General features: G+C 47.0%; 1 long non-coding RNA gene across 3 annotated transcripts; it reads left to right on the top strand.

Annotated features, from left to right (window-relative positions):
- Window positions 1-2,243: 2,243 nt before the first annotated feature.
- LOC123070574 (uncharacterized) lies at window positions 2,244-6,174 on the top strand. Of its 3 annotated transcripts, XR_006433828.1 has the most exons (7): window positions 2,244-2,821; window positions 2,910-3,012; window positions 3,095-3,226; window positions 3,850-4,054; window positions 4,663-4,806; window positions 5,300-5,506; window positions 5,685-6,174. It is a non-coding gene; the product is annotated as an uncharacterized lncRNA (long non-coding RNA). The 3 variants fall into 3 exon arrangements; XR_006433826.1 differs by having other exon boundaries at window positions 5,300-6,174; XR_006433827.1 differs by lacking the exon at window positions 5,300-5,506.
- The last annotated feature ends 594 nt before the right edge of the window (window positions 6,175-6,768 follow it).

The following is a 6,768-nucleotide window of genomic DNA, read 5'->3' on the forward strand; positions in this document are numbered from 1 at the left end:
CATGGAAGGGGCAGTGGCCATCTTGCCCTGCGTTGCCGCGGACGACAGCAACTCTGTCGGCTGGGTGACCCCTCTCCCCAGGGCCTTTTCTCTCAGGGAGTTGTCCACCCCATCCTTGCGGGCAGCGTCCATGTCAATGACAAGAGGGCGGCCACCCTCCCAGATGCGCCCCGACGACTTCATCCCCAGCTGGTGGAGATAGGATTCAACAGTCGTGGCATCCATCATCACCCTCGACCCCTCTCCACTCGCAGGTGTTTTCCCCACAACATTGCTCACACTCCCTCCATGACCCGCCATGGCACACTCCCCTCGATCACGGCTGATGGTAGAAAGAACAGAAAGCAGAAGGAATTGCACTGGTGAGAGCAAAGGCGAGGAATGACCTCTCTCTGTACCACAAATATAGCATGCCATGATCCCCTTCCACCCCGTATCAAAAAGGGATTTGATGCTAATAATCATGAGTAATAATCCATAAATGATCAGTTTCCTAATAACTACAGCAAAAATAGCTCCCTTTTCCTCATATGGATCATAAACGCCAACAGAAAGATCTACAATCGGGGCATCAATCAGCTCCCGCTGATGGCTCCTACTGTAATCTGGACAGGATGAAAAAACATTCATTTCTACATATATTGCCTTAGACTCTCGAGTGGAGATTACTCTGTTTCCCCCCCAGTATAAGGAAAACATCAGTTTCCAAAGAATTGGACGAAAGAATGGCTACTCCACGCTGAAACCTCTCGCTGGATCCTACCACACTTGAGTGCCCTTCCATATTAACAAGCGCAGTATCCAAATCCCCATTACAGTCAACACAAATTCCGGAAACAGAGCCAGCCAAAACCGCGGAAACCGAACCAACAAAAGGTCTAGAAGATCGGATCGATCCTCCCCCGAAAGGAATAGAGGGGATCTCACCTTCCAATTTACCAAAAAACTCCGACGCTCTTCTCCTCGAAATCTCCACGCGCTTTCTTCGATCTGCCGCCCCGCGTAGTATCCGCCTCGATCTTGCTCGGATCTCCTCCCAATCTCTCGCGCTGAAGAGACCCCCGATGAGGCCGACTCTAGGGGGATCGGCCCCTCCTCCCGGCTTTGCCGCCGGCGCCGTCGCCGCCATCACACGCGCTCTCTCGCCACCGCCGCCAGATCGCCTTCGTGATCGCGGGAGCCCCTGGGGGGTCTTTTGTAAGAAGTCAAGTTTTTTGGCCCACCTGGTTGCTAATAGACCGAAGCATGGTTAATAGTATCCAGAAAGTACATGATGGGAGGAACCCAGTCTCCTTGGAGTTTAGCGCTTCCTGGCCGTCGGATCTGGTCCTTGATGTGATTTGGGCCGTTCGATCTTGTTCTGGAGTGAGCCACACCTTCGGATAAAAACGCGTTACTGTGGATTGAAACAGTGTGCGCCATGGGCTGCCATCGCGCGCGTAATTCCCGGATCCCGCCGAGGGCATAAGTGGCAATTCGCGTCCTGGTTTGTGTCGTGTCGGCGGCTGGTTCGTTCCTGGCGGGAGAGAGATTCCCGGATCCCGCCGAGGGCATAAGTGGTAATTCGCGTCCTGGTCTGTCACATGTCAGCGGCTGGTTCGTTCCTGGCGGGAGAGAGGTAAATATCTCCTGCCACCGCCGTGATTCCAGTGGCCCACCGAGGGCGTTATCGTCTTTTCACGCTTTGGCCTGTTGCGTGCTCGTCGCTGGTTGGCTCTTCGGTGTCGATGAGGTGAGGGCGCCGGCTGCCTTAGGCCCCTCCCAATGCTCCACCTTGTACAGGTGCTAAGCCTTTCACGTAGACAAAAAAATCTGACGTGGTAAGTTATTTAAGAGGAGATAGATGAGTGTGGTGACCCCAGGAAGAAACAATGCTAAGCGCGTGAACCTAGGCAAAACATTTAAAGAAAGGAAGCCCACCAATACATGAAGAGTTTTAGTTGCTAAATCATTAAATGAAGCAAGCTATTTAAAGGAAGGAAGCCCACCTATGCATTGGGGAGTATAGTTGCTAAGATATTTAATATGCTTAGTACCTCATCTAAGGCCTTGTACAATGGAAGGTGCTTAAAGAAAAACCAGACTTTTCTTAAGCATCGGTGCTTATTTGTACCGGATAGACGCTTAATTAAGTGTCAAAATAGGCATCAGTGCTTTAGAAAAACCCAGTTTATTTTTCTAAGCATGTCGTTAAGCACCTCCTATTGTATTGTATAAGGCCTAAGCACCCATGCAGCCTCGTTGGTGAGAACCCTAGCCGCCTCTTCCCCGTCGCATTCCTCTCTCAGTCTCTCTGCCGCTCGCCCCGCGGTCGCCATCGAGGGCTTGCCTCCCGCGTCGCCGCTTTCCCGTCGAGCTCGCGCGTCACGTCGGAGAATGCCAGGCAGAGCGATAGGAGGCCAAGCAGAGCGCTAGGCGGTGTGCGTCGTTTCCATCGACTGTGCATTGGGCGACTCCGACACCTCCGTCTCATCCATCCCAACCCGATGAGGAGGCCGAGCCGCCACCTGCTGCCGGCCTTCGGGCCGTCTTGCTCGACCACGCCCAGGGCGCGCCGCCGGCGAGGCCTCCTGCTCCGACCCCGCAGAGGGCGCACAAACGACCGGGGCAGAGGGGGAAACCCAGGCGGAGCACGCCATCTCCGTCGACCGGAGGAGCACCAGGTATTTAACTCAAGTAGGCAAGGCCGTGAGAGGGAGATAGAAGGAGAAGCAGAGGCAGAAGCAAGAGGAAGGAGAACCTCGAGGTGCTGCGGCGCTCGGGCATTGGTCGACTACGCCGCCCCTTCGCTCTCGCGCCGCCAGGGCCCTCTTGCTCTCAGGTTCCTCTCTCTCCCTCCCTCCCCCCGCCCCCTCTCTCCTGTGCATCTCCATCAATGGCCACTCTCTGATTTGTTGTTGATTTGGTAGGACAAGCTTGGCTGATTTCCTGGTCCTGCTACGATTGGTTCTGGATCTGACCGCACACCTCCCGTCTGTCGCCGCCGTTTGCTCGCTCGCCGCCATCAGAAAGGTTTGTTCTTCCTTCCTTCTTTCTCCTTCCAGATGTCCTGTTCTTCGTACCTCATGCGTGTTTGTTGGTTTCGGCTGCACAGGGTGGTTGTGAGGGTTTGGTGCCAGGGTCGTTGCTGGGTCCGTGGCTGTTGTTCCTTTAGATTTGGCCGTCCTTCCTCCTGCATCTCCGACGAAGGTGCTCTTGTTCATGGCCCACTCTGAGAGGTTGATTGGTTAGTTTGCTGTACCTGCCAACTGTGAAATCCAGGAGGATTTGTGATTCCTGTTGTCATTTGGTTTGTCATTATTTGCCATTTGCATGTGTGGTCAGATCCAAGTGTATTTGATTGGTCTGTATACGATATGTAAGGTTGATGATTGTCCTATACATGTTTGGTTTAGTACTGTGAGCTGTGCAGATAGTAAGTTTAGGACTGAACATGTAGAGATGGGGGTACTGCATGAGTTTAGGACCGAACATGTAGAGATGGGGGTACTGTGTAAACATTAAATCCCATTAGGCAATTCAAATCTTGGCGAATACGACAACCCAGTTTTAGGAGCTATTGTTCTCAGCTTCTTCCAAGTTGAATTCAATTAAAAAGTGGATGTCATGTGTCTCTAATTACCACCAGAAAATGTTTTCTTTGCAATGCCATTGTTGTAGGGTTCTGACTCTAACCGGTTCTCCCAAAATTTGTTCTAAGCATATTAAAAGGTTTTCTTATTACTATATCTTGATCATGGTTATATTCTTTAATAGCCACCATAGTACTGATTGGTGACTGGTTTTTGGAACATATGTTGCCAATCAAAAAATTTGGAATACAATTGATGTATGAAGATCTATTTGCAGATTGCCTTAACGCAGAAGGAGAGTCTCACTGCCACTGCTGGAGCACATAAACCACCCTTTTGTCTCAGTTTCGATTTGAAAACCACTCATACTGTCCCAAATATGTCTCCGAATATGGAAGCTATATATCACCAAGTACAATTCCGAGTTTCCAGTGCAAGCATAAAGACCTCAGTTTGTGTATTCCATCCTGTACAGATAACTGGTCAGTACATGCAGAATCACCCCAACTCCCTTGTTCCATACTCTCTAGAAATTCAGTTTACAATATGTTGATTTGCATCTTGTTTCTGCTACCTGGCACTGTACGGTTTATATGTTGTGGACTCGGTCTTCTGTAGCGATTGTAAAGATTGTTGCTAGCTCCTTTGATTTGTGTGCTGCTCAACGGTGCGAAGTACCATATAATTTCATTTCAAGTCAGACACATTTTCTTCTACCATCAAAAGATTCATGTAAATAAGCTTTGAAAACCTGACTGCTATTCAGTCGTTGCAAGTAATATTTTCGATATGACAGACACAATTAGCATTCAGCAAAACAAGCTTGGCAAGATTTACGGCACTAAGCCCACCAAGTGTCACTGAAATGCTTCTACAAATGACACATTATACAGACTGCTAAGTTAGAAGTTGTTTGTTACATATAGATGCATGTTCCTTGATGTCAACTGAGTGCTGGGTACTCTCCCGCAAAAAAGGCGCTACTGCATATAATTGTGTTCTCATTTCAGTTTCATGTAATATTTTTTGGTTTGGGTACTGTCACTGTGAAATTGCCAATTCTAAACTTGTATTTCTTCCTCTACTGTAGGAGATTTATACTGTCATTTGATTAGCCCCTGGTGTGGAATCAGAAGGTCACACATTTGTTTTTGAGTTGAATGGCTGCCCAGCTGTGTACGTATGCACCAGAACAGAGCAGGGGAATGAAGGGGACACCCAGGGAGTTATCATGGTGAGTTATATGTGCTTTAACAACCCTTCTTGTTACTTGATTCTTTGATCAACTCTGATGTTTAGTGTTCTGCATTAGTCATATGAACCTCTCCTTATAGTATTCCGTCGAGGCCTTTCCGAGAGGTTGGATAGGTTTAAGGGTTTAAATTTTAACCCTGGTCTGTACACCAATGAATGCCAATGTTTATGCATATATTTGAATAGATTACTGTCCAGTAGATGAATCGGTGAAGTGAGAGCATGTAGTAATGGTAGGGTAGGTATGATTTTATTTCAAGTTTTGTGTGAAACATCCTAGCAATTACTTATGTGGTTATATAATGATATATTTAGGATGGGCCTTCAGGTGTTGAGACCAGAAAAAATAGAAACTGAAATTTTATTTGTATTAATTCCCTTGTTTCCATTTTTTGGAATTTCTTGCTTTTTTAATTGGTGTTATGCTTTCAAGGTCCATAATCCTTGTGATGTTTTCTTCTATTGATTTACAGGTCCTTGCGGTTGTCATTCACATGACTGTGCCATTCACGTTTGTACAGGGTGAACTCTGTTATGTTCGTCTATTTACTCGGTGGTTACTAGAGAATATATTGCATGTGCCCTGTCTTGGTTGATAGTGTATCTTGCTCTTGCTTTCTTACGGTCGAGGAGATGGATAGATATAGATTCTAGGCATGTCCTTGGTCCTTGCAAAAGAGGTTTTTTTTTTGCTGCCTTCATTGCTTTATTTGGTACCTTGCTCTTTCCACTGTCGATCAGGAGACAAATTTGGCATCAACCCCTGTCCTTGCTCTTTGCAGAGGAGGATTTTGTTCTTTTCTTCGATGGATGTACATTTTGCTCATCTGCTGACCATTATGTCTTTCCAACCTGCAGTATTTCTCGGTTCGCTATACAGGGATGGAACTTGCAGAACACATTAATTTACCGGTAGATGGCGTGTGTGTTGAACTCGTGTGTGGATGCGCAACGGGGCAAGTCTGTGTGATGTAAGGTGTGGACAGAAGAGCGACAATAACTACGGGGTTGGTCAAAGATTGAAAGAAATCTCTTATGTGTCTTCGGCTTCGACACTGTGTCTTCGGCTTCGACACTACGCATAGGAAGTCGTTGCTGATAATCCAATCTTTGAAAAGGTTAGTTCAAGGTTCATAACGCAGGTTCATGTGGCGCATGAAATGTTGAAGTCAAGACGATCAGGTGGATCTATCAAAAAAATATGCTTCTGTGGAACTACATAGGTTCTTTGTTGCCGCTGTGGCTTGATTTTGTTGTATGAAAAGTACATTGTCTGTATCAAATTTGATGTGGATTGACGAACGGTTCTACTGACAAAATCCCTTATGGTTACTTTGCATTTGCTACATGTGACTGCCTTGCCTTCTGCCATGACTTTGACAAATGACTTTGACAAATGATCCTATACGAAGTAGCAACAATATTGCTGTTTGTTTAAACGCTGGGACAAAACGTTCAGCCAGGCACCACGTTTCCGATCTACTCCCTCAGTCCCATAATGTAAGACGTTTTTTGACACTATACTAATGTAAAAAAGCGTCTTACATTATGGGACGGAGGGAGTAGTAGCCAACATCGGACGCAGACAAGCAGCACTCAGGTGCCTAGGAAACACTCCACTGCCAGAACAATTTCGCTGAATGAATTCTTATCGATGATTATACAGCGCACTCGTAAGTATAGTATACAACAGTGCATACCTGTTGGCCATAAATGCTGCACCGGACGAGGTAGTATGATAGTACAGAGGCTCATTTAATCAAAAGCGATCACAATTGCGTCTTGGATACTTTCTCCCTCTTAATCAAAATAGCACCAAACCTGTGCTACGATGTAATGGCAGCACACCGACTTGGGGGATACAAGAGGATCAATTTGAGAGAAAGAGCAAAGAAGGGGAAAAGTAGCTTCAGCTACAGTCTGGTTCATCATCGATGTCTCT

This window comes from Triticum aestivum, chromosome 3B, assembly GCF_018294505.1.
Source record: "Triticum aestivum cultivar Chinese Spring chromosome 3B, IWGSC CS RefSeq v2.1, whole genome shotgun sequence".
In the NCBI taxonomy this organism is placed as follows: domain Eukaryota; kingdom Viridiplantae; phylum Streptophyta; class Magnoliopsida; order Poales; family Poaceae; genus Triticum; species Triticum aestivum.